The 9,367-nt window shown below is 39.9% G+C and overlaps 1 protein-coding gene across 2 annotated transcripts in view; it reads left to right on the forward strand.

The window, feature by feature from the left end:
- The first annotated feature begins 289 nt into the window (after window positions 1–289).
- Window positions 290–9,367, forward strand: part of LOC109960866 (peroxisome proliferator-activated receptor alpha-like) — a 46,447-nt gene continuing 37,369 nt past the window's right edge. The window contains exons 1-2 of one of the 2 annotated variants that reach the window (XM_020601269.1): window positions 290–750; window positions 5,709–5,765. The gene's annotated coding sequence lies outside the window, so the exon portion shown is untranslated. The remainder of the gene's footprint in view (window positions 751–5,708; window positions 5,766–9,367) is intronic. The other variant, XM_020601270.1, reaches the window with a different exon arrangement.

Below are 9,367 nucleotides of genomic sequence, written 5' to 3' on the forward strand. Positions count from 1 at the left end.
TGTGAAGTTCTTGTAATGTGCATAATGCCTGACTTTATTGCGACCTTGTCTTACTTTGTTGTAGTTTTAATCTCAAAACAGCATCGTATTGTTCCTTCAGTATTCCCATATGATAACGTACTGTAGTTTTTAGGCTATTTTCAGCCGAAAGAAAAATGAATGACAGGGTGAAAACATATTTTTTTTCATTAGGCTGACATCAGGTAAGTTCATAAAAGCAAATAGTGGGGAAGGAGGAGGGGAGTGGGACAGCCTTTAATAATCATCTCAACACTGCCTAGTTTTTGCAGATATTTCACTGTGGTGTGTGTTTCCCCCCTTTAGGAGACATTAAATAAGTGGAGCGACAGTGCTGGCTGCTGCACACCCAGGCTTGTTGTATAATGGGGCTTCACCTCAGCTGAACTTGACGCATCTGGTTTAGCGGCGGCGCAGGACTCGCGGCGCAGCCTGTGAGTCCCTATTGAACCGAGTTGGATGGTTGGCGCGACAGAGAGACTAGAGAAGGGGAAACACAACTCTTTCATGGCCCAGTAGCGACTGTCGGAGACCTTCTCCCGACTGTATCCGAAATGACTACCCTTTATGCTTCTCAGCCTACAAATATTGTGTGTTTTTTTTTAATTTCCTGCTCATTTTGGGATCCAGACAATGAGAAGAGGTGCCACCGTCTAGGAAATATGAAGCCCGCAGACTGAGTTGGACACCCTAGAGGGAGAGACCTTACAACTTGAACTTAAGACCTATCAGGTGCGTAGACTTCATATGTACCATTTTGTCTTTGTTGGGCGATTTTTAGAGGTTTACCTTTGCGTAAATTGCGTAAAAATTACGAGGACGGACTTTTTCAGCGTAAGCATACAGCGCTATATTTCCTCAATACTGGTTCAGTGGATGTTACGACTGAAACGATCACAGTCCTTTTCTGGGGAAGTTTGCAGGCTGTTAAAAACACGCATCTTCGTCATAAGAGCTTAGCAACGTAATATAATTGTCTGTAAATTTGACAACAAGGCCCTAACATCTAATAGTCTTTACGTGAAAATAACATGGTCGCCAAGCTGCAAATTCCCCGTCGCAATACAAGAAAAGAGGTCGCCTTTTCGTGCCCTAGTTTCCCTTCGCAGACAGGCATAATCTCCTCCTTTGTTGTCCCCGATGCAAACAGAGATAGGCAGCCGGGAGCATCACGTTCGTCCAGCGGAAACATTACCGCTGTCCAAGTGAGCGATGATATCACTAAAATGTGCATTTAATTGGAAAAGCGGCGTCTCCCGAGCTGTTCACTACGAGATAGTCACTGTATGGGAGACATGAGGACGTATGTAGAGCTATGCGGTTTCCCCTGATGTGTCACTGTGGTTTCCCTCAGAGAAGTTTTTGATGAAATTAATTCACTGAAATCTGAGAGGAGCTAACTCAGCAGTGGCTGGACGTATTATGATGATCTTGGCTGTTTCACAGGTGTACAGTGAGCTTCTTTGAAATGCTTAAATATGATTTGTAAAAGAGAGACTTAAATTGCTTTGAGAAATTCAGATGAGCTTGCTGCATGATAAGATTTATTTGGCGTTGTATGTCAAATTGGACAATCACAAAAGGAGCTGCGCATTCATCACGTAGGAGATGCACATTTTTGCATTACAGAGTAGAACAAGAAAGTTGTTTTTAGGTTTATATAGACTTATTCTGTAGCCTAAATCCTCTTGTGGCTATAGACTATCTATTGATAACATTTCAAATTTTCCTTAAACAAATCATTTGGGCTATCACCTTGCTTGGAGCAACTAAAGCAAAATGGACCATTGCATTAAATAACTTAGAAAGATTACTGCCTTGCAGTAGGATTACTTTATTTTTTACCGTGTGAAAACGATTTATATTTTGACCACATTTCTTTTGTTATCTGTGCGATTCAGGTGTTGTCTCTTTTTAGTTTAATTGTCTCAGACCGTGCCATAGATATCCTTCATTCCTATGAGATAACTTTTACCCACAGCACCTTATGCACCCCTTAGCTCAGGTCAGACGTTTGCAGTAAAAGTGGCACACACACCAAACATTTATCATTTTATCTTAAGGCTTTGTTTGTTCTTTCAGATCATCTCTGGTATTCTGCACATCTGACCATGTATTTTGCTTTATGTGCATGCATGTGTGTGTGTGTGTGTGTCTCTGCTGTCATAGCTTTGACTATAAGCTGGCTGGGTAAGATTCTGTTCATACTGGAGTGTCAGTCGAAAATGCCGTGCAGCAGTGTTTCCCAAGAAAAGATCTGTGTTGGCTGAGAGAGGCTTGGTGTTGTGCTATTACCACATTCTCTCCAGCTTCATGTCTCTTTTTCTCACCCTTTTACTGGAAAGAGGAACAGAACGGTCAGAAGATGGAATATGAACAGGGTCACAATGACCTTTTGGCTGCAGCTCTCAGTCACAAACAAGCTCTTTTAAGTGATGTATTAATACCCTGATATATTGCATGTTTATAAAGCACAGTCACTGCTATAAACAGGAAAATGCCATTGTGCCTTTGAGAAAATGGAGCAGAAACACAGGTGGCCTTCAGACATTGAACTGGGGCTCATTTCTCCACTGTGAGTCAGTGGGACAGACGAAAGCGCATGGCTGCAGAGTGAAAATTGGCGAGATTATTGTCTGATTTACCCTGCCACCCGGTAGCTCAGAGCACTCTTGTTTTCCATATTGGCAGTGGCCAGTATGGAGAAGAGAAGAGGCTTGGATTCACCCAAATTCTCCGTCATTTGCTTTCAGAACAGCTTCATCCTTCCTCCCACTCTCCCTCCCTCCCACTCTCTCATATCTCACGCAATTGATTGAAACTCTAAACGGCAAGATCAGGCTTAGAACAATCCAGCCTTTCTATGAATAGTTGATTGGATGCAATGGTGATGTGGTGTGTTGTTTCTTTAAGGGCATATCAGGTCAGAGGGTGGGAGGTGGTGGGGTTGTGATACTGCAATGTTGTGCGTTGTGCTGTCCCATCCTGTCCTGACGTAGAGGCGCGCAGAGACTCCTGTCATTCCCTAATCAGGTCATCTGGCATATTGAGAATGTGTGCACGTGGCGCTTTAGTTCCTGCCCATGAGGGGACTTAAAAGGTGTTTTTCCTAGCCTTTTTTTAAAATACACATAATGTTTTTTTAATTGTGTGTGTGTCAGAGCCACCTTGTCATGTTCTAATCTGCACAGATGGATGGTGTATGAACAGTAGGAGCAGTGGGCGTCTGTCACCAATTATTTCAGTTTTTTTTTTTTTTTTTTTGGTATTAATAATGTGGCAAGCCACAAGCTGACAGTAAAGTGTGTAGGTATTGTGTATTTCCAAATGCAAGAAGTGTGTCTGTGCATGCATGTTTGTTACTCTGGTGTCCCCACCAAAGTACTTCATTTTTAAAATCTCTGCACATCTCAGTGCAGAGCATTTATGTGCTTGACCTAATTTCTCTGGCAGTGAAGAATCCACTAGTGAAGGCCTTCCTCTGTGTGTATTTGTGTGTGTGTGTGCACACGCATGTTGCTTTGGGTGTTTCCTTCTTGCCTTTCTAACAGGAAGCTGATGTGGAGTTCAACTGAGGACAGGGAAAAGGCCTTTTCTTTCCACTGTGAATCATTTGAGAGAGAGAGAGAGAGCAAAATGAAAAAAAGAGAGGAGAAAAAAAGACACCAGTCTGCTACACTGATTCAGCTCTCTACAGTGTGGCTTGCTTCTCTGTCCTTCTCTTTTCCCTTCCGCTCCCTTTCTTCCTTGTCTATATGTTTTTGCCTATTTCAGCTTTTATTTCTGGTTCTACTGATGTTGGATAGTCTGGCATTCTGAAGGGAAACAGTGGGTTTATGGAGAGTTCACAAGTCCTGTGAGAAGATGGGGAGGGGGGAGAGAGGAAAGGAGAGACAAAAAGCAAATGAAGCAGGGCTCTGTGGGGAGCAGTGCAGGTTCTTCCGGTTGAGTTTTACCCAGAGCAAAAAGAGGCTGCCTGCATTATGTATTTAGGAGGCAGAAAAGCATAAGATGCCTACAAAAACTAGCTTTATTAAAGCCGCTGGCACTGTGAAGTATTCTGAATCCCTTTGTATTCCTTAAATCTGTGATAACATAGAGAGAACAGGAGCTAAACATAGCTGATAAACCTTTTTGTGTGACAGAGAGATTGCTAAAATATTAAAATCATTTCCTTGTCAGCCACAGCACCAACAAACAAGGATGACTGAAAATGGTTTTATAGACCATCTTGCTGACATTCCCAGCCTGTACTAATTTTCTGGTTGTAAATGTGACAGATTTATTTGGTCAGTGGGTTTAAGTTTCTTATCGGACACCTTTCATGTTGGATGACACTTGTTCCAAGAATCAAATACAGGCCAAGGCAAATGTTAGTGATGTTGAAACATGAATTGTAGATAAGTTCACCTTCAAGACTTTGTGTACAAAGGGGATTTTAATAAATTAAATAAGAGCAGATGTTGGAACCATCTATTCAGCCTCTTTTAAATGTTTGCAAACTCTTGGACTGTTTGAGCTGTATGTCTGCAAGATGGAACCAGAATGTAGTATGACATACTTCTACTGCTGCACACAAATATTCATGAGTAAATGTTGCAAAGAACAATCTGTCAAATCACTCTGGTTTTTAGCAAACTCTGCTGTTCATGGAATAATGCAGTGATGAATAATGCAGCTTTCCTTGGCTTTTTTGTTATATGCTTATAGAACTTTGTATTAATATAGTGGGATGGTTGATTTGCGTGGATAACAACTCCACCTTACACCAGTGCTCCTGAGTCTGATGCAGACCCCCAGCAGCGCCAGAGCTGCAGCTGCTGCTGACTTTGTGCTATGACCTTCGTGAAGGGCAGAAAGGGAAATAGTGAAGCATTTCATTATTTTGCATTCTAAATAGATACATTTTGATGGTAAATGGCTGTTGCATTTTACTTATCTCAAAATAAAGAAAGACATTTTCAAAACTATATTTATACACATACTGTATTCTTTCCTATCCTTCACATCTATGTAATGAACACTAAAACCATGACTGTATAACAGAACAACAGCCCTCAGTTCAGTACCTGGTAAATTCCACCCAAAATGTGTGTGTACCCATATATATATATTTTATAAGTACTTTAATTTTCTTTTTGTTTCCTCGTTGCCTTATGACAGACATTGTACATGCACATTGAGAGCCGCTGTACCAGGGTCAAATTCCTTGTGTGTTCAACACACCTGGCCAGTAAAGCTTGTTCTGATTCTGATACTGATTGTGTTGTTATTGTTTTTTTTTAAGAAAAGCAAAGAACCTCAGTTCAATTAGTCATTATGCTTCATGACAAAAATAAGTGTCCTTGATATTTTGTCCATAAAATATAATAAGCTTGTGTCACTAATAACACTGATAAAAATAATGAAATTAAACAAAACTTAGACTAAATTCCAGCTGGTCCTTCTCCCAACAGCACTGACATGTAACAGCAGAAAAATGTTCCACTAAGAATGTCCTGTTCTCAGCTTGTACTGGCACACTGTGGGAGAACTACGCACGACAAAACCGCGCACCACACGTCCTAATCAATCACGGGTCTCGATCATTTTCACAGTGCAGGTTGAAACTGCAGAGCTGTGATTTTACACGTTTTTGACTTGTGATTTGAATCTTTTTTTTTTTTTGTCTCCTGTGTTTTTCGGTGCAGGGCAACAGAGGACACAAGTCGACACGGAGCCACAAGGCTTCAGACATTGCAAAGCAGGTGAGCACGTGGAGACCAACATAAAATGTCCACTGACAAAAGCAAAAAATGTTGTTACAATTTCAACGTAGGTTATTTTGGTCATATTCTTACGTAGCAGAATACAGTGAAATGACAGGATTGAAGAGCAAAAGCATCAGAGCAGCTGTATTATGCAACCTTATGTCCCTATAATATTGCAAAATTGCCTGCATAATTTGTGTTTTTAATGCGAATTATATGTTAGGTATAATGCCTTGATTTAAACCCATTTGGCTTTGTGCTTCTCTTTCTCTGCCAGGCATTTATTGAAAAAAGCATTTTTAACCTAAAAGGGACTAACCAGGTTATTTAAAGTTTAAATAATAAAATGGAAAATGAAATGTAACATCTAGGACTTCAGTTTTGCTTAATGCTAGAGTTTTCAAGTAGAATGCTCTCAAAACACAGTACACAATCTGGGCATCATTCCTTATCTTTTATGAAACTCTAAGTGGAAGAGAGAAGATAAAACGATTAATGCTTAAACTGGTAGTCTCTGATTTAATGTATCAGTGGAGCAGAGGATACTTTCATTACACCATAAAAAACATAATCAAATTTGTGCATGAGTCTGTTTGTCCAGAAATACTGTCAATACTGAAGGGGAAAGATGCTGGATGTTAGCTTTGGAGCAACAATTATGTAGAAGTGTAAAAGAGATTTGTAAAAAGACTTTGTGGGAGTCAAGTTGTTGTGTGATAATTTATGATTTTTATTCTTCCATCCTAGAAACATTACATGTTTGACTCCTCATAAATCTGAACATTACATTGTAGTCATGATGGTTTTATGTGAATTGTGCTGTGAATGAGTTACTTTTTCTCAGTAAGTACAACTTTGGTTGTCTTCAGGCTTGAGATGCTGGAGTAGAAGTTAAAAGAATGATTCAGGACTTGTTTAGAGACAGGTTTGTCACAGTAGTGTCAAATTAATATGCATGGTCTCTGAAGGTGACTGAAAAAATAGCATGGTTGGCAAAAAAATACTTTTAACTGATACATGTGCCTGGGCTGAGTCAAATCCTGTTTGCAAATGCAGTATTTTATTATGTTTGTTTAGACTTACATGGACTAGATGGGTGGAGTTTACTGGTGCAATAGTGTAATGTCAATGTCAGGCCCTGAAAAGTTCACTGAGTTCACTGAAGAAGCTTGAAATCTGATATTCCTGTTAGTCTGGAGCCTTTCCTAAACGAGAACAAACCCCTTCTCTACATGACACCTTCTCATACATACAGTATTTTGTATGTAAACCCACAACATTTAACGCTTGTATTGAATGAAATATTCAACCTCCATCAAAACAACCATTATATCAAATGGAAAAATTCAGTATGTTTCTCAGTGTATACAATTTCTCCATAATTCATCTTGACATATTTAGTAAGTTTGGAAACATTAGGAGCTCTGCTGGAGTATAAAATAAAGTTCTGTGGATTTTAATGATCGGCTGCAGGATATGCTTTAGACTAATGAAGTGGGATGGAAAATGAAAAAAAAAATTAATTTTGTTGTGGTACAGTGTTTTGGCTGGCCTAGTCCTGTCTCATTTTCCTGCCATGTTCAGGGTTCAGATTTGACTCCACAGCTTCATTGCACTTTAGTTCTTCTGTCAGGTTCAGTGGGAATGGTATTAAAACTATTCAGGTCCTTTGCTGAAGAGAACCACCACAGTGTAAAACATGAAATTGCTGAAATCCTTTCTCCTTTTTTAAGTGCAGATGAATTAGCATTGACAATATTAAATCTCAAAATGAAGAAATGACTAAAGTTATATGACTAATACAAATCATATGCTTCATATCACTGTCTTTATTATTGTATTGCTTTATATAGCAAGCTGCTCAGACCCAAAAAACAAAATAACAGTCCATAAAAAACTCTTTGTAAATGCTTGTAGACTAAAATCTGTTTGGCTGTCTCTCTGTCCCTCTCTCTAGTGTGTTTCTCTTCCCTCTCCATTTCCTCGTTATTCTCCCTGCAGAGTTTTAGCTCATGTGTGACCTCTGCAGGTGTCACTCCAAATACAGCCTGGCTGACTCAGGATCTGGGATCAGCTTACGTTTACTTGCAAAACCTTCCATTCAAAATTAAATATTAGATTAAAATCAAATAAAGAGCAGCACTAATGTTTCTCAGCAGAATATTTACAGGTCCAAGTAAGATTTTAGACCTAAAAGTTTTGGATCGGTATGACAGCAGCTTTTTTGTGTTGTTTTATTTAAGGCTTGTAATTAAGTAATACATTTACAACAATGTTTAGTTAGATTTTATATATGTTTTATCCATTATCTATACCGCTTATCCTGAAGAGGGTTGCTGGAGCCAGTCTCAGCTGGCATTGGGCAAGAGGTGGGGTACACCCTGGACAGGTCACCAGTCTATCACAGGGTTGACACATAGAGAAACACACACACACACATACACACATTGCCATGGGCAATTTAGAGTCACCAGTCAACCTAAACCACATGTTTTTGGACTGTGGGAGACCAGAGTACCCGGAGTGAGCCCACAAAGGCACAGGGAGAACATGCAAACAGAAAGGCACAGAGTTGGCCAGGGCTCAAACCTGGAACCTTCTTGCTGTGAGGTGACAGCGCTAACCACTGCATCACCATGCAGCCTTAACTCAGCAGGAGTATAAATGCACTATAACTCCATTTTAGTGTCAAGTAGGAATTCTTTCTTTTAACATATGGCAGGGAGTTTCATTCTACATTTCTACAGGAAAACATTTATGTTCACAACATTAAAGTCTTTTTTTTTTGGTTAAAATTCTCTGGTAAAAAGAATCCAGACAAATCTGTTATTAATTAAAAGTCATTAAATTGATTGAAACAAATTAGAGTCAAATGGGTCATAGAAACAATTGAGTAAAACAAATTTGTACTTTGTATAGTAAATTAATTTTATGATTTTTGTTTAGTTTGTGTCTATTGGATTGAGAAGAAGGATAAAGTGGTTGGATTACCTCCCACCACATCCCTGCTTTTGGAAATACCCCTTCATTTGATAGAACCCATGTATTGGTGGTCCTGTAGGCTATGTCCCACTGATCAGGTGTTGTCCAGATGTGCTCAGGCTCTTACTAATCTTTTATTTGGAGGGAAGGTGTTATGGTTTAGTCCCCCTCACCAGGAGGGTGAGGGAGAACTGGGGTTGGACTCAAGATGGCTGACCCAGGTGCTAGTACAAAAAAGGAGGTTTAATGGAATAAAAACAACAATGTGACAACATAACAGGGTCCATAATACATACAACCAGGGAAGGGCTGTGATGACTACGGAGATCAGGGGCCTATTTCAAGAAGGCGGTTCAACAAACTCAGAGTTCAGACCTGAACTCTGAGTTGACTTACTCAGAGTTGGAAAACTCAGAGTTTTCGGTTTCAGAACAGCTGAAAAGAGTTGGTTTAATCAACTCTGAGTTGTCTGACTCAGAGTTAGGCGCGTGCCACGTGACTATAAAAAGCCCTGAACAATAGAGTGAAGAAATTACGAGGAGTCACCATGGCAACAGGACCAAGCCAAAATAGGTCTGCGTTTTTCCCCGACAGAAATGGATGTGCTACTACAAGCA

This window comes from Monopterus albus, unplaced genomic scaffold (assembly GCF_001952655.1).
Source record: "Monopterus albus unplaced genomic scaffold, M_albus_1.0 scaffold51.1, whole genome shotgun sequence".
NCBI classification, from domain to species: domain Eukaryota; kingdom Metazoa; phylum Chordata; class Actinopteri; order Synbranchiformes; family Synbranchidae; genus Monopterus; species Monopterus albus.